The following is a 27,999-nucleotide window of genomic DNA, read 5'->3' as shown; positions in this document are numbered from 1 at the left end:
GGAGATCTATTTTCGCACGAAGGAGAGTTTCTTCGCACGAGGAAAGAACTATTTCGCGCAAAACCATATGTATTCGCGCGAGATTTCAGCGATCTCACGCGAAATTTTGTGCCAGTTTTGTGATTTTCGCATTTAGAAATCGCATTGTATTTTGTTTTGATGCTTCGATTCGACTTGATACTGATCGCTTGTTTATCATTTTTTTGTTGTGCGGCAGGAGGTATTCGGAGACGTATCATTTAGATCTCATTATCCGCCTTATGGAGAGTTATTGCGGAGTTTGGATGACGTAGATCAGGTACACATTGCCCAATTGGGTTTGTCTTCACTATGCCGGATTCTAGCCGTGATGGTGAATCACGGTTTACTGACTACATTGGTAGAGCGTTTCCATTCAGAGACGAACACATTTCATTTGCCGATGGGTGAGATGACCATCACACCAGAGGACATATGGAGGATCTTGAGGATTCCCTTTCACGATGCCCGGGTTGTATATGATATAGTGCCTCAATTAGGGACAGAGGCACTATCCATTGTTTTTGAGAGAGAGCTACCGAGGGGCAGGGCCATCAGCTGGGATGAGCTGATGCATACTTATGGACCTACACACAGGTTAGCATCTGTGTTGGGTATTTTTTTGAGCTGCTTCCTATCTCCTGACAGGGGACAGCATGGGTTGGAGTGTGGATGGGGTGTCATGCTCCGTAGGATGGTTGAGGCACCTGAGATCTTTGGGTGGGGTCAGTGTATGTTGGCCCATCTTTTTCATGAGATGCATGAGGTCGTCTTCCACGAGAAGAAGACCATGGCAGCAGGTGTTTATGTGTTACAGATCTGGGCCTGGGAGCATCTCCCTGTATGTAGACTGATTTTTGAGGATTCTCGGGAGCCCATGGAGCCCTACATTTGCAGATATTGAGGGCATATTACCCAGGCCCACCTGGGTAAGACTGAGCATTGGCGGGCACATATCGATGACCTGGTGTCTGTTATATGGCGACCCTGGAGAGAGACAGAGGATTGGGATGATGCCCCAAGAGAGTTGCCCTGGATGTTTAGTTCTCGACCGCTGGCAGGCAGGACGACATCTGTCATAGAGAGATTTGTCATCTCTCGAGTGTGGCGACAGTATGGTAGACCACAGGACATTGCGGCTGAGTACTGTGCCTATGCCAGGGTACAGAAGGATATAGAGCGGGGATGGCCTCCACGGATGGATCCAAGACGATCCATGATAGATATTCGTAATTTGGTTCCAGTTCAGTGGGACTACCTGCCAGAGGTAGTAGATGCTGGGATGACGCCTGCATATCAGGCATTTTTGATGAGCCATCCATTCCCACACTTCACAGATCCATTAGGGATGGCAAGGCAGGTACAAGGGCAGGGACAGGTATCACAGCAGCAGCAGGCACAGCCACAGGTGCCACCACAGGTCCAGCACCGGGTATAGCAGATGCCTATTCCCCCACGACAGATGGGATGAGACCCAGGTGCTGGGGGTAGTGGAGCAGGACACAGTCGACGGAGGAAGCAGAGGACAGAGGAGCAGGTTCTTCAGCAGGAGGTACCACAGCAGCAGGCACCTCCACCTCAGCATGCACCAGAGATGGTCGATGAGGATATGTCGGATCAGCCGGTAGGTGGAGTATAGGATGCGGTACAATAGTACCGAGAGCGAGTTCGTGCAGCCTCCTCACAGTTGGGAGAGTTGCAGATTGCAGTGGCAGTCAGGGATGCGCAGCTGGTAGAGAGACAGAGAGAGATAGATCGCCAGAGAGAGCGCGCGGAGGCTAGAGTTGGCACAGGATGAGATCTGCTTCCAGTCTGCTCGAGCTGCATATTATTATGCTGCATACACTAGTGCAGTACCTGATGAGACATTGTAGGTGCAGCGATTCTCTCAGTATGCACGAGAGTCCGGAGGTGCACGACCTCTTGTCAGGCCGGATATGCCACCACCGCCTCCACCACCTGTTGCCCCTGTTCCTCCTGCTCCTCCCGGAGGCGAGAGTTCGAGACAGAGTTAGATGCTCTATGCCTGACTCTTATTTTGATCTCTGGCTATGTATCGATTGGTGTGCCAGCACCAGATATATCATTTTTGATCGATTGCGCTCGAGTAGCGCCCATTTTATTTGTACTGACCCATTCTTTGACATATATATATATATATATATATATATATATATATATATACGAGATTTTGAGCCGAGTATTCCTATGTACATGTCATTGTCTGTTTTGTTTTGCTCTGATGTATGTGTAGAGAGAACGCATATGTATGAACTAACATCTGACATAGTGTTGTGCATTTTTATTTGACAGTCACAAGTATTCCATTGAGGAACGAGAATCGATGAACCAAACGCTTGTGCAGCCGTGGAGGAATCTGATGCATGTGGAGTATGAATAGGATTACCATTGAATTGCGTGCTAATGCAAATGAAGTATACAAGACTATGTTAAATGCAGCCTTAGGTTTGGTCACCAAGCCTCAATGATTTATCATCATTGGATATAAAACGAAGCTCGTATGTTACACAACTTCCACTAACATTGCAATCATGAAAATATGAATGTAATCATACGTTTATTGGAATGTCGGGATTAAATGTAAGCATTTGAGGCACAAGAAGCCAAAATGACCAGAACATTTGTCCCTTTTAATGTAACAAGTTAACATAAGCATCAAAGCATGAATGCTAGGATGACCTGAATGTTGCTTGTATGACAGGCACACCAAACACACGGGAGATTCCTCTTATGCAAAGTATTTGATATTCATACTATCCGCAACGACCCTTACATTCGTAACCTGAGACAGAAGTGTGCTAAATATACTCGCAGTGACCCGTATGTTCACTTAATAGGATGAGTATCAGTATGTACTATAGCATGAAGAGTTCACTCCAACAAACAAGGAGAAGAACCAATATCGTTGACATATCTGTATAAAAGGAGTCGAGGTACACACGGCCATCCAATACGGAATGGAGGCTCTTATAGTGGACACCCCTCTTATAGGAATGTATCAACTTATTGGAACTAAACCGCAAACAAAAAACATATGAAAAGATCATGCCCCCAGTCATTACTTCTCTAGTCGGAGATGACATCATCGATGTTGCTCGAGGAGATATGATAAAGCAAAACAAAGCAATAAGAGAAAATGCTCAGAAGATCCAAACAAGTATATCATTGAGATTAATGTTTTCAGGATGATGTCAAGTGTCAATGTCCAGAATATGTAAGAAAGAAATCTCTTCAGTAGGGTGACAACAGTAGGTAGACGCAGTCAGAACAACTGGTGACTGTCACGAAGGAGATTCTATGAGGAAAATCTCGAAAAGAGTGACACTGGTGACAGTAGGCAGATGCAGTCAGAACAACTGGTGACTGTCACGAAGGAGATTCTATGAGGAAAATCTCAGAAAGAGTGACACTGGTGATAGTAGGTAGATGCAGTTAGAACAACTAGTGACTATCACGAAGGAGATTCTATGAGGAAAATCTCAAAAAGAGTGACACTGGTGACAATAGGCAGACGCAATCAAAACAACTGGTGACTGTCACGAAGGAGATTCTATGAGGAAAATCTCAAAAAGAGTGACACTGGTACAGTAGGCAGACGCAGTTAAAACAACTGGTGATTGTCACGGAGGAGATTCTATGAGGAAAATCTCGAAAAGAGTGACACTGGTGACAGTAGGCAGATGCAGTCAGAACAACTGGTGACTGTCACGAAAGAGATTCTATGAGGAAAATCTCGAAAAGAGTGACACTGGTGACAGTAGGCAGACGCAGTCAGAACAACTGGTGACTGTCACGAAGGAGATTCTATGAGGAAAATCTCGAAAAGAGTGACACTGGTGATAGTAGGCAGACGCAGTCAAAACAACTGGTGACTATCACGAAGGAGATTCTATGAGGAAAATCTCGAAAAGAGTGACACTAGAAGGGAATGCCCTCGACCTATGACAAAACTCAGTCCATGGATACATAAGCAGGAAAAGCAGGAAAGCAAAAGCATGAAAGTGACTAACAAGAGGCACCTGTTTACCAAGTTCTCACCTTCTTGGATTTTTTTTATTTTTTATTTTTTTTTTTCAGGACTTTTTCTGATTTTTAGGATTTTTTTAGGACATTTTCTGATTTTTAGGATTTTTTCAGGACATTTAGATATGTACAGAGAGCTTGCTGAGATTGAATCAACTGAAAAACCGCTTCAGGTGGAGAGTGTTCATAGGCTCTTTAAGCACTTCTCCTTCAGTTGTAGAAAGTTGATAGGCGCTAGATCCATATACTGCAGTAATGATGTAAGGACCTAGCCAATTTGGTTCAAACTTTCCCTTTTGCATTCGTTGTTGTTGATTCTTAGGATTCTCTCTTAGGACGAGATCACCCAGCTGGAAGTCACGTGGCCTAATCCTCCTATTGTAGCTTCGCGCCATTCTTTGTTGATATGCTCGTAGATGATCACAGGCCACTTGTCGTCATTCATCCAGCAACACAAGTTCTTGAAGCCGGGCTATCCTACAGCCATCATCTGTGATAAGGCCTTTCATAGAGATTCTCAAGGTAGGAATCTCAATCTCTATCGGAAGCACAACATCTGCCCCATATACCAACGCAAAAGGAGTCGTGCCCATTGGAGTTCTAATGCTTGTTCTATATGCCCACAGGGCTGGATTGATCTGGAGATGCCAATCTCGCCCTGACTTACTGACTGTGCGATGAAGAATTTTGAGGATTTCCCTATTTGATGCCTCAGCTTGCCCATTACCCGGGGGGTAATAAATGGAAGACCAATGTTGTGTAATTTTAAATTTCTTGCACAGTTCCTTAAGGTCTTTATTTTTGAATTGTCCTCCATTATCAGTAATGATTGAGGATGGTATACCATATCTACAGATGATGTAGTTTGTGATAAAAAGCGCTACAGTTTTGCCATCAGCAATTGTGAGAGGGACTGCCTCTACCCATTTCGTGAAATAATCTATAGCAGTGATAATAAACTTATGTCCATTAGAAGAGGTTGGGTGAATCTGTCCCACCAGGTCAAAGGCCCATTGTTGAAATGGCCATGTTGAAGTAGAGGGAATCAACTCTCTAGCTGGAGCGTGAATGAGATTCCCATGTAGTTGACACTGTTTGTAGGACCTAGCATATTTAATAACTTCTTGCTCCATTTTAGGCCAGTAGTAACCAGCACGAAGGAGTTTGCGAGCTAGTGTTAGGCCATTGGAATGAGATCCACAAATGCCTTTGTGAATGTCAATTAGTGCACATTTGGACTCATCAGGTTCTAAACACCTAAGGAGTGTTCCGTCGAGACCTCTCCTATATAGATCGTCAGCAATAATGACATAATGTGAAGCGTTACGGATTAGGTAACGTTTTTCATTCCGAGTCAGACCTTCCGGAATGGTTTGATTACGAAGGTAGGAGTAGATGTGATGGTAGTGGGATGATTCTTGTCCTATAATAGAACAGATCATCTTGGAATCAGGTGTGTCATAGGCTGGGCAGTGTAACGCTTCCACCAAGAACTCGTGTCGGAGATCATTTTCTGGTATTTGTAGAAGGGAGGCCAGAGTGGCCATGGCATCAGCCGCTTTATTATCTGCACGTGGAACCTGTTGGAAGGTGATGTGTGCAAAATATTTCGTCAAGTCATCAACCATGCGCTTATAAGGAATTAGTTTTTCATCCTTTGTTTGATACACATCATTTACTTGGTTGATGACAAGCTGAGAGTCACCGAAGATATCCAATTGATCTACTCTCCATTCAGCTGCAATTTTCATACCATTGATCAAAGCTTCATATTCAGAAATGTTATTTGTACAAGGAAACTGAATCTTGTATGCTTTGGGCAATGAGTATTTCTGTGGTGTGATGAAAAGTAATCCAGCACCTGATCCTTGTTGTGTGAAGGATCCATCGAAGAACATAACCCATGTATGATGAGTGAGTGTTAGAATTGAGTCATCTGGAAAATCAATATTTATTGGTAGGAGACTCGGTATGGGTGCCTCAGCTAGCTAGTCTGCAATTGCCTGTCCCTTTATAGCTTTGTGTTCAACATATTGGATGTCGAACTCACTTAGTATCATGACCCATTTAGCCAATCTTCCTGTGAGAGCTGCCTTACTGAGCAAATACTTTAAGGGATCTATTTTAGCCACAAGTCGTGTAGTGTGAGCAAGCATGTAGTGTCTCAACTTTTGGGAAGCAAAGACAACTGCCAAGCAAGCTTTCTCAATAATACTGTAGTTTTTCTCATAAGAGACCAATGTTCAGCTCAAGTAATAAATAACTCTTTCTTTGTTATCATTGTCTTCCTGAGCCAACAGGATTCCCAAAGATGTTTCAGTAGCTGAAATGTATAAAAGCAAAGGTTTCCCATGCATAGGAGGCATCAGGATTGGTGGATTGACAAGATGTTGTTTAATCTGTGTTAAGCTTTGCTCACAATCCTGGCTCCAATTGAATTTCACACCCTTATATAAAGTCTTTGTGAACGGTTGTGATTTATCCACCAACTGTGAAATAAATCTACGAATAGATTGAAGCCTTCCCTGTAGTCCTCTCATCTAACTGATGTTTCGAGGTGGTGGCATGTCCATTATTGCTTGTACTTTTTCTAGATCTACTTCAATTCCCTTTGCAGAAACAATATATCCTAACAGTTTTCCTGATGTGACACCAAATGCACATTTCTTAGGATTGAGCCGAAGACTAAACTTTTCCATACGATCTAGAATTGGTCCCAAATCGTGCAAATGGGTATTGCGTTTAGCGCTTTTGACCAAAGTATCATCAACATAGTCCTCCATAGTTCTATGCATCATGTCATGGAAGATTGTAGTAACATCCCGCTGATATGTAGCTCCAGCATTCTTTAAACCAAATGGCATTACATTCCAACAAAAGGTTCCCCATGCACATGTGAAGGTTGTTTTCTCTTGATCTTCTGGTGCAATTTTTATCTGATTGTATCCAGAAAAACCATCCATAAGTGAGTACATCTCATAGCCAGCTGTCATGTCCACAATCATATCAATATTAGGGAGTGGGAAGTCATCTTCAGGACATGCCAAGTTAAGATCATGGAAATCTGTACAAACTCTGATAGACCTATCATGCTTGGACACAGGGACAATATTGGATATCCATTCAGCATAATCAATTGCACGAATGAAACCAGCCTTCAGAAGTTTCTCCAATTCGGCTTTGACTAGCAATGCAACATGAGGATGCATTTTGCGGAGCTTCTGTTTAACTGGTTTTATGCCTGGCATTATGGACAAGTGGTGCATAATAAGATCAAGATCCAATCCTGGCATGTCAGAATATGTCTAGGCAAAATTTATTTTCTTTCCCTTGAAAAAGGCAATGAATTGTTCCTTTTCTTCAGTTGACAATGACTGAGCCAAATGTATCACATGAGGATGTTCTTCTGTGCCTAGGTTAATCAGTTGTGTTGGCTCTATTAACACTGATGATCTCTCTTGAAAGTGACTGGGAAGGACATCAAATATCTCATCTGCAGGCACCTCAGAGAGGTTTTCACCCTTGGATACGTCTTTTGTTTTCACTATTTTTGGATCTGACACTGCCACAATGTGGTTTTCACCATCGGACCTCTTGCAATTTTTCTTTTTAATTATGTGACTAAGATATTTGATGTCGGCCTCAGTCATGTTGACGCTCTACTCATTGGTGGAAGACGTTACAGGTTCGATAGCGTTTAGGTAACAGGCAAGAGTATAGTCATTCTGGAACGTGGGGACTTCGTTAGATGCATTGGGGTTCTAGTCTATAAGCTAGGGATGTGCGAGTGAGAGAGTAGTGGTTGGTTCAATTACGTTCACAATATAGTTATTAAATGCGTGGACCAACAATTCGAGACCTACGGCGACCTCACCCACAGGTGTATTCAAACGTCTCGGAGTACGAATGTTAGTAATTGATGAATCTAAGACACTAGTTGGACCAGACCCCTATGACCTATCCCTAGACGTTTCACTCACTTTGATTTGATTTTCATAGACATGCACTTGGTCAATGTCTTTATCAGTAGTCGCTTCTGAAAGATTGTCAAATTCATATTCATGAGAATCGGTGCTACATGGTGAGAGACTATAGAACTCCCCAACAGTGATAGGGACATACTCTCCTTCAGCCTCTGGATTCTTACACAAATACTCAACATGACATGACTGACTAGATTCTCCCTTTTCTGAATGATATTCGAGTTGCTCAGTATTGTCCTCAGAAGAATCACTAGTATCATCCAGAGTGCTAACATGTGGCACAAAGTCATCTGGCTCAGCAAAGAATTTAGCAAGATCATAAGGAATAGGATGAGGGTAAGAATCCTCATCATCAGATTCTTCCTTTTGAGTACTTGATTCAGATTGTGACTCATTTTCAGATGAACTCTTAGGTACAGGTATGAATTTATTGGATCCCAAATGGAAAGGGACCTTCTTGAACCCTAGGCCAGTTGTGTCACTGTTGCTTTGAGCTGTTGCTTTGACAGGATCTATTAAACCATTGTTATTGCACCCAGTAGGGCCAGTTCCCTTGTAGCCAAAACGCTTCATAAGCTTAAGACCAGGTCCATACTTCTTAGGAGTGATTTCTCGAACTTGTTCTGTTAGGTCTACTGGAGACTCTTCTTTGTAAAGCCATGCAACAATAGCTCTATTTTCGCTTTCATCTTCTAAGGGAACCATAGCTTTGACAAAAGAACCATTAAACTTGGTATGAGGTGTCAACACGAATGGCTTCTTTGCTAGTGAGGGTCTCCCAAAATGTTGAGGGGATTCTGGAATTGATGTTAATGATAACACTGGTTCCATGTGGTACTCTCCCATACCAATTTCTTTCAATTTAAATGACTGCTCAATTTGTTTCAGCTTATTGTTGTGACAATCAGTAGACTCACGGTTAGCAGGGATGAAAGATTCAGCAGCTTTGAGCATATTGCAATTGTAGCTAGTAGTTGCTGGAATAGTAACTTCAGAGCCATGAAATGGGAATTTAATGCATTGGTGGTATGTGGATGGCACAGCACGCATCTCATGTATCCATGGCTGTCCTAACAGAATGTTGTAGGCTAAGGGAATGTCGAGCACCTAACAGGTGACATCCCTTTCGACAGGACTGACACGAATTGGTAAAGTCACAAGACCTAGTGACTTTCGTTCTACTTCATTGTATGCTTTAATAGTGATCTTTCGTCGAGGATCAATAGAGTCCTAAGAATAACCCAATTGTCTAAGCAGAGCCGCAGAAATAATATTTAGGCCAGCACCATTGTCAATTAGTACCCGACGAACACGTGTCTGGTGGATCATAACCTCAATGTGTAGAGGCTGATTGTGTGGGTGATTCAGTGAGTTGTCATCCTCCTCGGAGAAGGTCATAAGATGAGGTGAGGTCAGGTGACCTACCATGGATTGAAATCGTTCAAGATCAAGATCCTGAGGAATGTTTGTCTCAGTGAGGGCTCTGTCCAGAATTTTCTTATGAGCGGGCGAGATTTTAAGCAGCTCAAATATAGAAATGTGAGCATTGGTTCGTTTCAATTGATCTAGAACACTATAACTGGTTACAGTCAAGTTCGTCATGTGTTTTGCACCTTTACCGGATGGACCAGCAAGGGCTTTGTCCTTGTGTTGTTCGAGATTTGAAGTAGGAGATGTAGGGCCTTTGAGCACCAATTTCGCATGAGAGCGAGTAACAGCATTAGCACAGTGTTGCGAAGACGTATTATCCATGTTATTGAAAGTAGGGCCTCTCAAGATAAATGGTGTCTTGGGTTTATCGTTATCTTGTTTCCCCTTTATGGTAATAACGTCGCAGTATTCAAAATCTACAGGTTCAACCATGTGAATGACATTGTCATCATTGGAATACGTATAGTTGACCTTATTGTAGGGTTATGGTTTCGAAGTCTCTCCTTTTTCATAAGGTGGGAAAGGCTCTTTGAATGCCTTGTGGTCCGAGTTTTTGTTATGTCCATCTACCACAAGTTCACCAGCATCAATCATGTCTTGGACTTTATGACGTAAGTTTATACAGTTGATGGTTTTATGACCCTTATTTTGGTGATACTCACAAAATGAGGTCTCATTCCACCATGGTGGATGTGGTTGTGGATCATAGGGATGAGGGTTATCCATTGGTGAGATAAGCTTGTGTTGTAGCAATGTTTTGTAAACCATATCCAAAGGTTCTCCTAAAGGCGTATACTCTCGCTTGGGCCGTGCTGCCCATGAGTTTCTCGATTTATTCCCAGACATTTTATTGTCAGGAGGAGGCTTCTCAGCACTTTTGGCCACTTTGAAGCAGTCTGTGAGATTAAATGCTGCTTTAGCAGGTTTTGGTGTGACATTATCAACAACCCCATCATGTACAATTTCTCGATTCTTGTTGACATGTTTGATTTTATCCTTGTTGGAAGTGGAACCTTGTTTTGAGTCTCTCTGAAGAGTGAGCTCACCTTTCTTGACCATAAATTCTTCGATACGGATAGCCTGTGTAATCATATCTTCAAAGGTACGAGGACCTTGTAGTTGGACTCTATACCCGAAATCGGGTAAGAGGTTATCAGTGAAAATGTCGAGCTTCTCCGTTTCTGGGATTTTACGGGAGTACTCGGTATAAAGTTGTCTCCACCGTTGGAGGAAAGTGAGAAAAGGCTCACCCACCTTCTGTTTAAGGTTGCATAGATCTCGAATATTTATAGGGTGTTGAATGTTATGAGAATATTGCTGAACAAATGAATTAGCAATTTTGTCAAACGTCTTGATGCCAGGAGGTAAATGTGAAAACCACTCCAAAGCTTGACCACCTATGCTTCTAGGGAATAAACGCATGAGGTACGTTTGAGTGTGTATAAACTCCATAAACAAAGCACCAAATTCTTGCAAGTGATCTTGGGGATCAGTAGTACCAAAGTACTTGTCATATTTGGGTAGTTCTACACCTCTTGGGAAAGGCAGCATGTTTATACTTTTGTCAAATGGAAATGAACAAAGAGTGTCCAATGTGTATGTCTTTTTGGGTTTCTCTTTCTCATGCATCATCTGAGCCAATTGGTCTTGCATAAATTTCAGTTGTTTTTGGAGTTTAGTGGTCTCGGTTTCTTCTTCACGTGTGATAATGGTCTCCACATCAAAATGTGTGGGTAGTTTAGCTCCCTCTTGGGCGAGTTTGAGAAAGTACTTTTCTTTCTCTTCGTTGATTAGGATTCCCATGACCTTCTGAAAGTTTTTGTCTTGTCGACATCTTGCTATGTGTTCAGGAAGGATTTCCACCTCTTCTTATTCTTCATCAGTGTCATTTTCTTTCTCCTTCTCCTTGTCATCCCTAGGTTGTTCTTGATATCAACTATGGCTACCCCGTTCAGGTTCACAATTAGGCATTATAGGAACTTGTTCAGTTTTTGTATGTTGTGTTTGAAAAGGGTCCGTGGAGAAAGGGTCATACATTGTGTTTGAGAATGCAAGACTCCTACCTGTCTCAGTATCCTTTTGGTAAAAAAGATTCCTAATTTGTTGCAAATTGGGAAATGTTCGTTGATCTTGAGATGACCTTGCAGGTGAGGAAGACCGTGAAGACGCCTCACTAGCCAAACTAGATATGGATTGCGTAGCGAAAGGTAAGCTACCTTTGCTGCGATTACGACCCCTTGCACGACCACGTCTAATGTTATTAGGATAAAACACGTTGCCACTTCTGGTTGTGACAATCATAGGCAAGGACAAGAAGCTAGAACCTAGACAAGGACTATACTAAGACTGAGTCTCAAAAAGGACAAGATAGTAACAAGAATTTTGTTCACTAAGGCATAAATGGTCTGATTTAAAGGCTAAAACAGCTAGAGATTATGACCACTGCAGCACAAAGTATGGCAAGCATTAAGATGAGGATGTATGAGACGAGACTAGCCAAGGTATAAGACACAAGTTTTCAATTAAGCGAAGTGTCGCTGTTCCAGGACTGTTTGCAAATAGAGAGCGATAAATGGATGCAAAAAAGGACAGCGTGCAGGCTGCAGATAGCTAAAACAGACCCAGATTGTAAATGCTGATACAAAACTTCGCGCGAAAAACCTTTACGGGTCGTGTGAAGAATTTTTACGGCCCGCGCGAAGATGTTTATGTCTCGCGCGAAGATCAGTAATAGTTTTTAATTTCGCACGAGAATTTTTCTGTATCACATGAAGATGCACAACAGAACTTTAATTTCGTGCGAGGGCAAAATGGCTTCGCGTGAGATCCAAATGATTTCGCGCGAAACCAAAATAATTTCGCGCGAATGAACAGAATAGTTTCACAACAGCGACTAATTTTGACAAAATTTTTGATCGATCCAATAACCAGGCAGATAAATAGGCACGTAGAACAGCAAGCAAGTGATTTCAAGCATGACCGAAAACAATGAGCAAGGGCAAAACCAACCTTGCGCATGAACAATCAAGTGACTTAGTTTGTGTTTAATCCATAAGAGAGCTATTTGTGTACATTTTCAAAGAGTTTTGCAATCATCGCACACATTCCTTACAAAAATAAAATTTGGCTTCTCTAAGGTATTTAATAATGGTTTGACTCTGCAACTTTTATGGCTCACAGGGGTGACCTCCAATCCCGGCGCATCGAGGTTTTGACACAGTCTGAGAACTTAATCTTCAAGAGCTGCTAGGGAGATCTGACAACCCACAATGAACCACACCCGTGGAGATTTCTTCCACAAGGACATTTATATAGCGGTTGTGACTACCATGGCGAAAATGGCTATTACCGCTTGAGGTTCCGTCATCACAGTTTTTCCTGTAGAGGGATTGTCTGCTATGGTTAACCCTCTCTAAAGGTGACCGACTCACAATAGTATACCACAAGGGGACTTAGCTTCCAGATTCAAGGTTCTGACACCTTTTCACCTTTAGCTCAATCAAAGCAAACAGATTAATCCGACAAGCTAGACTAAGATTATCCCTTAAAGATCTATGATATCATCTTCCTGTGATCTATCAACCTCTCCGGAGAAAGGATGCCTTAATCAACAAGTCAAAGATTCATCTATCTACGAGATGCTCAAAGTATCCTCCCCACCCATAAGGAATCCGTCTTAGAGAGGAGTTTCACTAGGAACCCACTCCCTAAAGATCCACGAATAGTGTTCATGGGGGCTTAATTACTATGTGTGTACAGATGTTAATTTCTGAAAGCAAATCTATCTAAAAGTAATCAAAAAGCACAAGGTGGTACACTTAACGCTTTAACTAATGTGAGGCGAGTCCAAAGATGTGGAACATTTAACCCCTCACACAAGCCAAAATGAGTCCACAACTCAGAAATTAGTGAGTTCTAAAAAGCACAAAAGGGTTGCCTTGTGGAGCCTTTAACGCTTATGTCCTGTAGACCCCTCCCCTATTTAACGTGGTGCTGAGCTTGCAACCACAGGGTGGAACGAGGGGCCGGCGGATTAGCGAGTCCAATAACCCAAGATAGTTAATCAGATCTATCACTAAAGACTAAGCCTGCTAAATGAATACTAACAAAGATTACACCCTAGTATGAGTTTATGCATGTGTTGTAAAATGGAAGTACAGAAGGAAACACACAAGCTTGATGCGAAAGATGTTTGTTTTAGATCCAAATGAAATGTTATCAGCTGATGAAGATTACCTGGTGATCCTCGCAACGCGCTTAGTAGATTCTTACCTGTTTCTGACAACTTTAGCACGCTTTTCCCATTATTCCAGAAACCGCTACTATGCTATTCAAAAAAATCAAGACAAAACACAGAAACACTAAAAACTGCTAACAGTCAACAGAAAAATCAGAAAACACACAAATCAATGCAAAAAAAATTTGCCTTTGTCAGCAGAGTTTCGCCCGAAATTCCTAACAGTCCGAGCGAATAAGTTTTATGGCCCGCGCGAAATCAAATCCGGCTCGTGCGAGATTAAATTTAGCTCGCGCGAAAAAATAAAGTCTCGCACGAAGATTCGCACACCAAAGAACTTTCTCGCGCGATGCAGAAAGAATCTTCGCGCGAAGATTCTAGATCCTCGTGCAAAAATGAACAGTTTCGCACGAAGATTCGAACCTGTACGGAACAGTACGAACAGAGAACAAAAAAATGATTAAAAAAATACAGAAAGAGGCCAGAAAAATTAATTTTCGCGGCCCCACGGTGGGCGCCAGAAATGTATGCATGAAAATGTGACCTATGCTAACACACACACTTCAACACGGTCCTTATTTGCGGATTCATCGTGGAATGAACATTGAATTGTTCATCCGAAATTTGCCTTGCAAAGCGACCTGTTGCCTTCTATCTAAAGGGATTTTTCCTGTTAATATCCTCAGAATCGAGGTGTAGGCAACCAGACCCTCTAAGAATGAAGGATTTGACAAGGGAATTAAGCTAAGAATGAGTATACAGATTAATCTAAAAAAATGAAAGATGCAATGTAATCTAAGAACAAATGAAACAAACTAGATTAAGCATATGCATGATTAAACTAAAATGAGATTAAACTAAAAATGAGAATGTACGCAAGAAATGTAAGTAAATATGAGCATGAATTTCAACAGCAATTCGATAGCAAATCAATTCATCCTCCCTCAAATGAAGAGATGAGGGTCTCTTAAATAGAGTTTTCTGGAATCCATCAACGGTTGAGATCGATTCAGATCAACGGTCAAGATTGAAGATGAGTTTCAGTCATAAAGGGAGATTCCCAAGTTAAAGCGAGTTAACAGATTTAATTTGAAATAAATAAGGAGTCAACTGTTTTAATTTGAGTAGAAAAATGAGTTAACTGTGTTAACTCATTTTTGATCAATAGTGACCTGGAAATTCCCCTTTTTTGAACTGAAGAGAGATTTTGTTCAGATATTTAATTTAATAAAATGAAATATGCTCTCATAATTACTTTTTCTATTTAATTAAATAATCTTTAATTAATTAGAGACACTTTTGTTTAATTAAATAACTTTATTTAATTAATTAGGAATGTCTTCCCATTTAATTAAATAGCTTTGTTTAATTATTTAGAAGTAAGTACTCTATTTAATTAAATAATTTCTTTTAATTAATTAGAAATACCTTTCCCATTTAATTAAATAATTACATTTAATTAATTAAGATAGGCGTATTTATTAAATTAAATAAATTTAATTCCATAGTATATTAGCCTTAAGATATAATTTAATTTAATTAAACTATAAATACTTAATAATTAAATTAAATATTAATCAAGTAGGTTTAATGCAACTAATATGAGTACGTACTATAGAAATTAAATAAGAAATATGATGAATGCAGATTAGAGTTTTTCTGCATCTGACAATTAAGTCAAATAGCGAATAGCAGAATGAGAATTGCCTATTAAAATAGGACTTTGGAATTATCAAAAATAGACTAGAATTGGTATAATGGCAATGAGCCAATTTTGGGGTATTACAAATGGCAGTTGACTATCAATGGGAGAACAATCGGATGATTAGAAACATAATATTGCAGTAGGTTTCTTCAAAATTTCTGAATTTCAGGTCCTCGAAATTTCTGTGTTTCAACATTTAATATCGAAGTGCAGAGGTGCTTTTGCGGTGTATAGCTCCAGATTAAAAGGCTCCATCAAAAGCAATTAACCTTTCGGAAACCAAAGGCATTTACCCTTAAAAGTGCAGAGATGCCATAAATTATAATGTCTATTACAAGCATGAGAGCCTCGGACACCTCTGCATGTTGATATTGAAACATAGCGTCTAACTAGCTGTAACAACCATCTCACTACTGCAACGGTATTTTTTCAATTACCTCATAATGTCACCAAAATCGTTAGGATCAATATCATTTGCATTGGAAAAAAACGTTTGAAGTAGTAAGATGGTTGTTACGGCTAGTTAGACGCTATGTTCTGCAATGGATGCCTGCAATTCTTCGTCATGGTATTTATCATTTCACAATGAAGTGTTATAGTGAGAATGTGTTAACAAAAGGAACATATTAGTATTTAATAATAATACTTGGTGGCAGATATGCTGGCTAACAGGGCAATCGATTCCTTGGAGTCGTCCACAGAATTCAAGCAAGGTGATGTGTTGTTTGAGTTGCAATAATATTTTTCCCTCATGCAGCTGTGTGTTACAGATTTATTTTATCGATATCGTGGTCTCAGCTGCTGTGGAATAGATTTGTGGACAAATTTCTTGGACAAATTATCATGTCATTAGTGCTCAGTTTTCTCCTCAAATTTTCCTTGAGGTTTTTGTGGAATTTGGGCTCTTTGGTCCTTTGTTCTGCCCTCTTGTGTTCTCCTTGTTTTGGGTGGTCTGGGTTCTCTGTTTGGCTCGTCTTCTTGTGCTCCTTCTCTGAACGGGTTAAACGTCACACACTAATGCTTCATTCCTAGAATAAAAGTGTTAAATAGTCAAAGTTTGACTTACTTTTCCAAGCTTAATTTCTTCGTTGTGTCTCTATCCTTGTACAATTTCAATGGTAATCTATTTTTATATGAAAAAAACTCCTTTCCAATAAATAACCAACACTGAAAATTTATAAATAGATAAGTTCCAAACAGATATTTCTCCATATTTTTACATATATGTATTTAATGTCTTTTAATTTTATTAATTTTTTTCTTTAATAATATTGCGAAATGGAAAGGTCATTTAAACAGCTGCTACATGTTTGTCTTTCTTTGTTTATTAAAGGTTAAATTGTGTGCCCTAATATTTATTGATTAGGCCAAACTAAACGGAAATGCATCATTGCTAATATCAATACAATGCCACCATAAGATCATTTACATCTAATTACATTTATCAATATATATTCTATAAAATTATGTAAGGTAGAAGACTAAAATTATCATGTGCATTTTTTCAATTAACCCTTTCTTGAGAATCAAACTAGAAATGATTAAGCTATGGTTTTTATTATTTCATCATATTAATTATTTTTTTAATATGATATTTCCATCTTCTGATTGGATGGAACTATTTTTACTAGTAGTCTTTTTCTAATAAATTCACAAAATTGGTGAAAAATTGCATGTATCTACAAATGGTATTTAAAAATAGATAACATGTGTCGTTTATGCTTCCACTTTTGACTTACACATAATGATAGGTGGGATAGATAATGCATGGGAATTATTAGAGCAAATGCTAGAACTAAACAATCAATATTTTGCATACATGCATAGGTTCATTCTTTGGCACATTCTATTTCTATTTATTTTCCAATCTTTTGTTGGGCCCATTTTGATGATGTGCAGGTGGCCAAGGTGGAATTTATCCATAGCAATCTGAATCTAGTGGTATGAGGAGTTGATGCTCAATATATTCTCTAACTTCTCATGGCTGTGAAAGCAAAATTTACATTTAGGTATCAAGATGCTTTTGAGAAATTATGCTATTTATTTTTAGGGTTTGGGCCTAGAATCTATAGGAATGGCTTATGAATGAAAAAAAAATTTACAACATTCTTTTGAATTGCCTTGTTTTCCTTTGAATTCAACACAAAACATTGTCATTGCTTTCTTTCATCCCCCACATTTGCCCTTTAAAATCTAACTTTTGTTGGGATCAATTTTTTTTGTTTTCATGTTGATATTGTATCTAGATCTATGAAGATTGAATTGTAACAGTGTTGAGCAAATTGGTTTTGAATATAGTTTCTTAAATTATTTAATTATTAAAAAAAAATTGATAAAAGACTTAAACTCACTCATAGGTTGTTGGCAATCACATCATGAAGTATCAAGGAGGTAGTGGAAGCACTAGTGACATGCCTCACCACCACAAGGATGAGCTACTATTTTAGTTGGTTCGCCTCCTAGATGTTACTTAAGCATGATTATTATTTTAAGGTTCTCAGATCTCTAGCATTTTAGTCTACCTTTCCCAAAATTGTAACTTTTAAATTTTCTAGGACACATCAATTAAAACTTTGTGGATTGTTTGACAAGGAAATTCATTTTTTTTTAAATTAGTTTAAAACTTAAACTAGAATCTTAGGACAATGTTGAACTTTAAGTTGTAAAATTTCTATATAACATTTCAAAGTTGATATTCTTCTAGATTATTTTAAATAGTCAACTCTCTAACTATGTAGAAATACAAATTTTACCAGTGTTTAGGTGTTCATTGACACCTTTAAATTATAGTATTTTCTTGCAAATAGTTTTTCAACTTTAAATTTAAATTTCTCTGCCCAATAAATACTTTTCTTACCTTGTTGTAATGTTCATTATGAATTTGATTTAACTTTTTCAAATATACTAACTTTATACTAGTATATAATATTCAATATAACTTCCAGATATAATTATTAATAATATCTCACCTAAAGTTCTTTGATAAAAATTGATATCAAAATATGTAATTTAAATATCTTTATGATAATCTCTTGATAATGATGATCTTATTTGTGCTTAGGGTTCTTACATTCCAATGATGGCTAATTAATAGATCGCTAAAATTGAAGTTATATTATTCCCTCTCTCATGTAATAATGTTGCCATGCCAAACATATGCCACGATTCCTTTGTCTTTGGGCTCTGTATTTATGCAGGTTTGAGATCCTTACTAATAGTAAGTTATTGTTGTAATGCATATAGATGGAATATTTCCTCTGTTGGTAACATACTAATGGGTCTAATAGACACTTAGTAAATTCAATGATCTTTTATTTGATTATAAAGCCAAACATTTTCTTTTTTCTTTTTTCCTATCTTTTATCTATCTCTGCTTATAATGACCATAATTGAGAATTAATTATTTTGATCCATTATGCTCCAATTAGAGTGGTGATTGATATACATATGTTAGTTGTTGTTCATGGACAAAGGTATGTATGCTAATATGTGGCTATCCTTTTAATATGCGTGGAATGTTAGCTTCATGTTAAATCTCTCTTAATAATAACATATTTGATTCTACATGTTCTTTAGAAATGACTGACTATGTTGACCATTTACTTGTGTTTGACCAGAGAATGTTATTCAAAATTATTTGTAATATTGTGAATTTCCTTGGGTTGCCTTTGGCACTCATTATTAATCCTTTTACAAACCTTACTATTGTTGGTCTTATAGATGTTCCTTTATTTTCACTTTGAATTCATTATTCACTCTTATTGTGTTTTCTCAACCAATCTAGGATAGGTGTCCTATTTAACTGGGACTAAGTTTGCATTTGTGGGTTTTACCCGTTTTCATCCTTATGTATTCAGCTTGTTCTTGTTCAAATTTAATAACAATCATTTTAGACGATTTTTAGCATATAATTCTTATCCTTCATATCTTAGACTTAGTTTAGTTGCAACTTGCACCACACAAACATAACTCATTTCTTTTTATTGCATAAATAATAGCTTGCTAGAATAGAAACTTGGAGGATGATGTAATACTCATCCACCTCATGACTAATGCAAAGTATCCATTAGCATATAAATCTAGTTTATCTAATGGATTGTAAAATAAAACTATTCTCATACATATTTTCTTCAACATGTTCATCATGGGTGATGTTTGTAGATATCATCTTATATCGTTATACAAATTTTACTATTACACCTGAACCCATGAGGTCAAGACAAATATATGTTTGAGGATTTCTTTCCTCTTTATTTACAGAGATTTAAATACAAGCATATGAATTTCTTTAGCACTTTCGGTGCTGATTTTAGTGCAATCTTAATTGAAGCAACTCATTTTTACATTTAGTCAATTTTTATTTAAAATATGTTGTTGACAATTAGTTTATTTTTAATCAATAGAGGAAAAAATATTTCGATTATTAAAGCAACTATCTAAGTTCTTCTAATCATCTAAAGATTGAAAATAGATCAAGTCCATATTTTTAAGTTTGTTCTCATGTTTCGTAGAATCTTGTAGACCAATGGCTTCCAACTTCTTATTCTTATAATATTTTGGCTTTAATTGACATTCACCAACAATTTCTCGTTATTTCTCTTCAACTCTACTCATCCTTATGTATTCTCATCATTAGAAAGTAAACAAATCTTTAAAACTTCAAAAATCTCATAGGAAATAATGTCTAACACTACAAAATATCAAGGACAAATCCATAACAACCACCTAAGTTATTAAGCTGAGAGGCTTTCTATAGTGGCAACAATCTTCAATGTAAACATTTTCCATTTTGAAAAAAATTTGACGTTAATTTACATGTCAGAAAAATAAAATAGAAATAGACTAAATATAATTAAAATCGTGAAAATTACAGATAGCAAATGGAAGTAAAAATGAGGTAGATCAAGAGTCTCGAATCATTTCCTTACGCCTCTTCGATTTACATAAATATGCGATGATGATGAAAATTATGGGATTATGAAAATAGGTACCTGGAAAAGGATATCTCTCAGCTTATTTTATATATATATATATATATATATATATATATATATATATATATATATATATATATATATATATATATATATATATATATATATATATATATATATATATATATATATATATAAGCCAAGAGGCTTTCTACAGTGGCAACAATCTTCAATGTAAATGTTTTCCATTTTGGAAAAAAATTATGTTCATTTACATGTTAGAAAAATAAAATAGAAATAGACTAAATATAATTAAAATCATGAAAATTATAGGTAGCAAATGGAAGTAAAAATGAGGCAGATCAAGATCATTTCCTTATGCCTCTTTCCAACTTATCAATGCATATTAGTTTTGCATTTTTTTCCCCTCTTTCATATTTCTTTCTTGCTCCCCCCAACTTAGGTAAGGACTCGAGCTGCATGCAACCCTTGTTATATTTGCAAAGGCCCCCTAGAAAGATGGTAAAAATATATTGTAGTAGATAGATAGTCAGAAGACAAATTTGATATGTAGCTGAAATTTAAGCAGGACATGAAAAGAATGGTGACATGTCCCTTATGTTTTTGTCTGATATTATTTATAGATCATCCCACTACTCGTGATCTACACAGGTCTGATCCAACAACTCCATAAATTACATTCAGAATAATAAGGAATTTTGAAAAGGGTGTTTTTCTTAGTCAAACTTTTGTTTATGAATCAATCTTACAGTGATATAAAATAAAATAAAATGTGCTATCTAGAAAATGAAGCATCTCAATATCTTGTAGATGCAAACACTTCTATGGACGTGATCAAATAAGTTCATGTAATAGTTTTGAATAAACATAAAAAATCTAAAAGAAAATTATGAAAGATAAAAAAATTCATAATAGAGACGCAATTTTCCATAATGGTTGATTGAGATGATAGAGAGGACACCTTGATCAATTGAATAAAAAACCTTGATTGCTTGAGAGAATGACCACTTAAATGCTTGGAATTGATAGCTCTTGATTGCTTGAGTTTCTTCCTTGTATTTGGTACCTGTACACTTAGTCGTTGGAATAATTTGACAATAATGAATGCACTTGTCAATCTTGATTATGATTGCAAACAATAGGAAAAGGATACAAAAATGAGGAGAGATAGAGGTTTAATTATTAGCATTCTTATGTATTAGGGAGGTTGGGGGGAAGGTTTGCATGAATTAGTACCAATTAGTAATTAAAAACTTTAACCATCGATGTGCTAACTTGAAATGTGAATTGGGTTGATAAGAAGTTTATAGTCAGGGAAAGGAAGGTCTTTTTGAGAAAATATATAGCACCTTTGTGGGTGCATTTGAGATTCTTTAGTGGATAGATCTAGTTGCCTATTGTCTTGTAGTGCCACTTAGCTTGCATTTATGCTATTTTCCATGTTCCAATACTTAGACAAAATATTTTAGAAGGATTTATCGAGTGGTGTTTTTGAGAATGGTAGATTGAAAGAGCTAGATGGCAATGTTAGTGGCTCTTTAAATTTCCTTCACTGTCCAGTGATAAGATTAAGAGCATACCCTCTATTTTCTTTTACGAACTGTTGCTATTAATTGTCAACCTTTTCAGCCAATTTTAAATTAGGCATTTCCTTGTTTATTTGGAGTTTTTTTTTTTAATCTTGAGATCAAAAAATGTGCCTAGACCTAGGAAAACAAACTAACAAAAGAGACATGGAGCTCAAATCTCCAAAAAAACAAAATTTTCTAAGCAAAATATTAAGCATTGTTCTTTGATTGATTATTATTTCTGAGAATGAAGGTCATATTTGCGTAATTTTATTGATGTTATGACCTTCAAAAGTAATATTCCTTATTTTCTATTATTCATGAGAATCTTGTGATTGTTTAGTGCAGTTGTTGTGGTTAAAAGACATTCACAACAATAGAAAATATGCTAAATGCTAGAATAATTGAGGACATGGATTACATCTGCTCGTGGATGAGTTGGGGTGCCAAGGATATGGATTACAAATGTTTTTGATTCATTTTTGTTGGTAATTATCATGTTGAGATATTTTACAAGCCTCTATTGGCACATCTATAGCTCTAATGTTGTCACAAAGCACTTGGTGGTAGTTAGCATAAACCTTCACGTATTATTATATTGTACTCAGTATTTCTTTTGCAATCATATTACTCTAACTTGCACTTCTATAAGCTTCTTTGTTACAGGAGGATTATTTTTCATTATTTTAATGTGGTGTCTTTGACATTAAGAAAATAGTTTCTTTTTAATTAAAATCTATGTTGGGTATGCAAAAATAATGCAGTCATTGGAAAGGAATTGCTGAGATTGCAAAATTTTACAAGTATAATTGATGAATGAATTAGTACAGATATATATTAGGTGATAAAAAATAATCTAGTCATTAGAAAGAGATTGTTAAACTTGCAAAATTTTACAAGTGTCATGGATGAATTGGTACAGACATAGTTTGCATTGTGGTGTATAATTTGATAAAGCAAGACAGTCTCTTGACTCCTTATTTTTGTATCTCAGTATGTCTCTGTATTTATCTCTGAAATTAAAATTCACCCTCTCTCTATAGATTCTGGACGCTGTGCAATTGGGTATAATGTGGGTTGTTGGCTATGATCATACCTTCAATTTTGACATTATTATGACTTGTACAAGCTATTCATTTCTAATGTAATGAAGTATGTCTTTTTCTGTTGGTGAAGCATAATAGGTCTGGAATAAACATGGACATACAAGTAGCTAGGAAGTCCACAGAACTTTATGACTTCACAAATATGTTTGCATTCTAGTTCTAGTCCACTGGCTTGGACTATCCAAGTGATGAATTCACAAGCTAGCTAATTTCATGGTTTATGTGGTTGAGACCATTTATTTTGGGAGAGAAATCTTTATGTTTTTTGTACTAGAAAGTACATATACCTGGAGTAGGGGGAAGGTTACTCGCTGGACTAGCTTATTACTAGTGCATTTGTTTGTCAAAGTACGTCTGTTGGCTCAATTTTTGTCTTTATTCCTGTATTGATGGTGGTATATATTCAATAATGTACAGATATTATACAATTAAAGTATACATGTTTTACCCCATGGAGGCACAAGTGATTTTTGGTCATAACTTTCCATGTTTGGCAGAACTGGATTGTAGGATAAAGTTTGATTCTCATGCACAATTTTTGCCTTGAGACTGAGGTGCCCATCAAAGTAAATTTTTGCTTCTATGCTGAAGATCTACTTTTCTCTGGGAAAAATCAGTGTCTTATTGCTTCTTTGCAAATGTGTGTGAGCAAATGAATTTTCCAATCAAGTATCCTTAAATCAAGCAACGTCAACCAAGGGAGTCCCAATTCAATAGTTTGTCTTTTATCACTGCTGACCTATAGAGCTAGGTTGGATATATGTGAGTTGACTGTTTATGAATTACATGGAAATTTCAGTTGAGAAAAGTATTCAATGACATGAGACTTATAGAATACTACCTAAATAAAGCTTTTCTACGTGTTTGGCTTATATATAAACATGGGCTTGCAAAAAATGATATCATATTGATTGCCATCTATCTTTGATTTTGGGACTTTTGAGCATTTTATCATATTTATTTTGAACTCAAGACCATTAGTTATCTGTGTTATGGGAATGGAATAGCCCTATCAGGGAAAAATACTACTTCGATGGCTTCTCTAATTTGCATTGAAATAATAATATTTCAATTTACTTCTTGTAACTCCAAATCTGGATGTTTAGTTATTTGAATTATCCTCAGTCTTCATATGTTGTTAGGCATGAATAGTTCATTGAGTACTTTATGTCTGTGTTTGGTTCAAGTTTTGGACTAGGTTGCCCAAAATCTTCAAAATAAATCTTCAATAGCAATTTTCGCATGACCTTATAATAATGATTTATATGAATCATCATGATATTAATTTCATATATTGATTTAACCAAATCAATACAAAACGAAAAAAAATCTTGAAATTGGCAAGAATTAGCTAATAATGTTCATGTGGAAGTTTGTAAAAAAAAATGCTTGTTAGTTGCATTTAGAAATGCTTTCAGATGGAAACTTAATTTCTTTTTTTCGTTTGCTTAATTTCTCTAGGGGCAATTTATGGATTTGCAGCCATTTCTGTCAGTTTCCTTCTTTCATGGAAGAATGTTCTAAGGATATCAAAAAGGTGACACAAATTTCAATTTATGGATTTGTGGAAATTTCTTCCAATTTCCATCTTTCATGGAAGAATGCTCTAAGGATATCAGTAAGCTAATACAAATTTCTAAGATTGTTTTTAAAAATTTGTTTAAGTTTGACAATGTTTCCAAGAAAATTTGGAAGCTTTTGCTACTTTTGTTACTATTTGAATTTCCTATTGAATTCATGTATATTTCTTCTGTTAGGATTCCTACCAGAGTTTCTGATGTCTAGTTCTATTTAGTTATTTTTTCATTTGATACCTCTTTGAGCTCATATATGATTCTTGGTGAAAAATGTTCACTCTATTAATCCTAATTTTAGCATTCAGTATTTTAAAAATGTCACGTGTTTACTGGTTGTTCACTTTGTTACTGTTTGTCCATAAAACCACTCAACAATTTGAATGGAATCTTGGTAGCCAACTAATGCTTAAACGAAATTGGTAGTGAAATAGTTAATTAGAAATTTGGGGGAGGTTTCATCTGGTCATTGTCTCATATGATGTTTTCTATTCAACTGATTATATTGATAAGGACTTTGTTCTTTGTCATGTACAAAGCACATGGAGACACAATTTCAGCTATTTCTACCTATAAATAGTAAAGATCATTTCTTTCCATTAATTCATTATACTAGTAGAGGCAGTAAGAAGAAAACTAGTTTTTTTGGGGTGAGTTTCTTATTAGAGTTTGTCTAATCATTTTTTATGGGTTTTTTAAGCTAAGCTCTTTTATTTATACAGCTTGGGGTTTCAGAGATAGCTTGATGTATAAGATCAAGATTAGTGGAGAAATGTAATTTTTAAGGCTGGGTGATAGTGGAGATGGCATAAAAAGGACAAGAGAGGAGATTAGTCTTATGAGGGGAAAAAAAAGATGCATAACAAAGTTTTGGGCAAGCATGACTGGCAATAGAAAAGTTATAAAATAAAGCGTGAGCAATAAGATGTTAAAGTGTATTGAAAGCAAGAGTGATCTCCATGGTCATGATAGGACAACAAATGGACAATCCTTTTTCAACAGGAAAGATAATAAATAATAATGTCCAATGCCTTGTGTACAATGATAATGTTGTTTATATCAGTGATCAACCATGCATCATGCTACAATATTGATGTGATAAAATTTATCAATGTTAGTGAGAATGAAGATCAAAGAAAAGTTACATTAAAGTTGTAGCAGAGAATATCCTCATGACATCAAGGTAAACAGTAATTATAAGGTGAAATTCTAGTATTGGTCAGTCATGAACACATAAATGCAAGACATTTATGAGAAAAAGAGATATGACCAATAAACAATCAGAAAATAGCCTTCAAACATTCAAAGGCATCATGGAATAATGGACTAAATACTGGATAGTAAAATCACAATCATAATGTCAATGAAGGATACATTGAAATTCTTAAAAAGTTATGCCATCCCAAGAAGGTTAATATGAGCTTCAAGTTCAAATAGATTCCTACATCTTGCATCACTTGCAAACAAGCCACCTTTCAAGGATCATGTAAGTAGTTCAAGATTAGTTTAAAAGTGGAGGTTTAAAGGAAAATGCAACAATTCAACAATCAGTTAGGGACTCAACATGGTTAGCCACCAATCAAGGAAGCTTCATAAACTGAAAATAGTAAGGTTCCTACAATTTGACTTGACGTGTTTGAAGGTTTTCATTCATGCATGTCCTTTGAAGATACTTTGAGCATTTGAAAAAAAAATCGGGCATCTTTCCTTCTCTTTTCTAGTTATTAAGGACCTTCGTCCAATCCTCTATTAGTATCATCTTCAGTTCCATTTCAAATCAATTGAAGACCTTTCTATAAGGCAATTGTGTTTCCCATTTTTCTTATGTTCTTTCTATTACTACTTCTTGCATGAGCAAAGGCATAGAATGTATTGAAACTTAGATACAAAAAAGCTTTTGATCACTTTGGAATGGCATTTTGTGACATTCCTTAGTACAAAAATCCAATTCCCAATGAGTAATCGCATGTCACTATGATTTTCAATCAAATTAAGGAACAATCATTGATTCATAATACATATGTTCTTATTCCTTACTTATTTCCTAGTCACTAACCTTAAGAAGGATGATAGATTTACTATGCCAAGGAGGCATGAAATAGCCTACAAGTGGGTTCCCTTAAGGCTCTTACCTTCATATATTAGTTGATGATATAATGAAACCATTTTTTTGCTCTTTCCTTTGAATGCGACTTGTGATGGATACTTTGCAGTTGGATATAGACTTTATACAAAAGGGCTCGATTATGGAGAAGCCATATATAATTAACGGTGCTTTGGAATCCCCTGGATGGGTGTTCTTGATGGTTTTTTTGCAAGTTTGTCTATGATCATTTTTAGTGAGGTAGTATTCTATTTTTGAACATTTTTCTTTTAAATTGAATTCACTAGGATCATTGCACCATAATTGCTTCTTGCAGTATGACTTTTAAGACTTCTAGTATGTTGATTACATGTTTTTTTCCCTACAAGATTGGAGATGAGACTTTCATTATTGCTGCACTCATGGCAATGCATCATCCAAAGTCCATTTTTCTATCTGGTGCTCGTACTACACTTATTGTTATGACTGTAAGAAAGACAATTACTCTAGCATTATATATTTCTAGCTTCAATTTTGTAATACAACGTTCTTAATGGAAGTGATTTTGGTAAAGACATCTTTGTCTCATTCATATGGGGTTGGGCTTGAGAAAATACTAAATTGATTTAATTTGTATGATGTTGTGAGTGAAGGTGCTAACAACTGGATTAGGGCGAATAGTTCCAAATTTGATCTCAAAGAAGCACACAAATAGTGCTGCTTCAGGTAGGGAAGTGTACATACTATTTTGATGAGATACTATTCAACATTATTTTTGCATAGAGCTTTTTAAATATTTTATCATATCAAAATTTCTTAGTGCTCTGAATTACAACCTCACCACATCCAAAGATCTATGATACTTAGTTCTCTATTGTTTGTTTGATTGCATACTTTGTGTTCCTTACTTATTTGATATTTCCTTCAGAAAGCTTAAGAAACCTATGTCTTGTGGTATTCATCATTTTCCATTTGAATGCAGTGGGTGTTAGAGGATCACAAATATAATCATAGAGGAAACATTTTCCATCAAATGTCAAAAATGAAACTAGAGTTAGAAATTGGTCAAAATGCTTTTGTGACTACCCTGTCTAGTAAAATTTATGTCTTGTGATATATGGAGACTTTAGTCCTTTATATGTGGTGGTCATGGTCGACTAGCTAATATATGGCATTATATTATGATTGTTAACAACTGATGTCTCTTTGTGGTTTTATATGTTTTTTTTGGCTTGAGTTTACTTTATATTGCTCAGAGATCAAACTTAAAGAATTCACAAAAAAAAGAGATGTAG

At 36.6% G+C, this 27,999-nt stretch overlaps 1 pseudogene; it reads left to right on the top strand.

Annotated features, from left to right (window-relative positions):
• The first annotated feature begins 1,133 nt into the window (after nt 1-1,133).
• On the top strand, nt 1,134-27,999 carry LOC149547192 (GDT1-like protein 3; annotated as a pseudogene).

This window comes from Cupressus sempervirens, chromosome 7 (assembly GCF_028749045.1).
Source record: "Cupressus sempervirens isolate cs-2001-9-10 chromosome 7, ASM2874904v1, whole genome shotgun sequence".
Lineage (NCBI taxonomy): Eukaryota > Viridiplantae > Streptophyta > Pinopsida > Cupressales > Cupressaceae > Cupressus > Cupressus sempervirens.
Note: the sequence above shows the minus strand (reverse complement) of the source record. Positions and strands in the feature narration are given on the sequence as shown.